Source organism: Carlito syrichta, unplaced genomic scaffold (genome assembly GCF_000164805.1).
Source record: "Carlito syrichta isolate Samal-C Ts95f unplaced genomic scaffold, Tarsius_syrichta-2.0.1 Scaffold303037, whole genome shotgun sequence".
NCBI lineage: Eukaryota > Metazoa > Chordata > Mammalia > Primates > Tarsiidae > Carlito > Carlito syrichta.
Window position 1 is genome coordinate 53,783 of NW_007247133.1, and position 1,215 is coordinate 54,997.

Below are 1,215 nucleotides of genomic sequence, written 5' to 3' on the forward strand. Positions count from 1 at the left end.
TCTCTCTCTCTCTCTCTCTCTCTCTCTCTCTGTCTCTCTCTCTCTCCCTCTCTCTCTCTCCACACACACACACACTCCATCCGCTCCAAACCTCTGCTCTGAAGTCACATACCTGACTTCCAGGCTAGAAGCCCCTAAGGAAATCATCTTTTAGACTTAGTCTCCCCATCTGAAAATGGCATAATCGACCTACCTGCCTCAAACACAAGGTGAACTGTTCAGGGGAGGGCCATCTTTTCTCTGAACTCCAACAGCTCGATTTGTTTCCCTCCTCTGTCACATCTCACTGTCTTATCTCCCTATTAATGAGTAGCAACTGGAAGGGAGGGTCCAGGGTCCAACTCAGTCCAGGGTGCCTGACCCCCAGTGCTGAGAGCTTTCCAGAACACCAGAGCTCTGGGTCATCTCAGGCTCGTGCACTCATTCCCATTCGCTCTATCTCCTTCCTGGCATTCTACTCTGAGCCCATCACCACAGGCAGGGGAGTTTTTAGTGAGAATCTGATCTTCATCCTCCGCAGACCGCCTTCCCTGCCTCATCTGCTTTCGGCATATCCCAGATCCTGGCCAGCTCCACGGGCTCTGGGGCAGGTCGAGGGGCACCCAAACCCTAGTGGGCAAGGCAGGGCCGAGGAAGTGTGGGGAGACCGTGTGGCCGTGGGCTGGCCGGAGGAGGGAGGCGCTGACGCCGATTCCTGGGAAAGGCTCTTAGAGCTGCCGCCCAGGTCACAACGCTAAAAATACCCAGGGCCCCTGGGGCCGTCTGCTCCAGCAGCAGGGAGGGGGAGGAGAGACGGGGGTGGGGGGGTGGGGGGTGAGGGGGGAGTGGATGGGGACGATCAGGGGCTCCTGACGCCCGCTCGCCTTCCCTCTCCCAATAACCCCACCGGTCTCACGAGATTGAAGGGGCTGCCCTCTGGGGGGCTCGGAGCCTAGGGCTGGAGAAAGGACGATAGTTGTTTACGAGGCGATAGGTGCTGAGGAGGGGGTGAAGAGACTTGGGGACCGAAGGCTGCCAGAGGCCCGGGCAAGAGCCAGTGAAAAGAAGAACTCCCTCTCGGTCGCAGCCCCACCCGCACTGGAGTAAGCAAGAGGGAAAGATTCCCTAAAAAGGGACACGCCGCGTCGGCGGAGGAAGGGAGGAGGTCGGGGGAGGGCGCTCCCCCTCCCTCCCAGGCCGTCCCCCTCGTGCCCGCGTCCCCTCCGCTGTCCCTGA

At 59.8% G+C, this 1,215-nt stretch overlaps 1 protein-coding gene across 5 annotated transcripts in view; it reads right to left on the bottom strand.

Moving 5' to 3' along the window:
- Positions 1 to 1,215, bottom strand: part of DBNDD2 (dysbindin domain containing 2) — a 4,788-nt gene that overhangs the window by 2,643 nt on the left and 930 nt on the right. Inside the window, exon 1 of one of the 5 annotated variants that reach the window (XM_021712058.1) lies at positions 896 to 1,060. The exons of 3 other annotated variants lie outside the window; for them this stretch is intronic. The gene's annotated coding sequence lies outside the window, so the exon portion shown is untranslated. Of the gene's footprint in view, positions 1 to 193; positions 351 to 895; positions 1,061 to 1,215 lie in introns of those variants that run through there. One more of the 5 variants, XM_008057507.2, reaches the window with a different exon arrangement.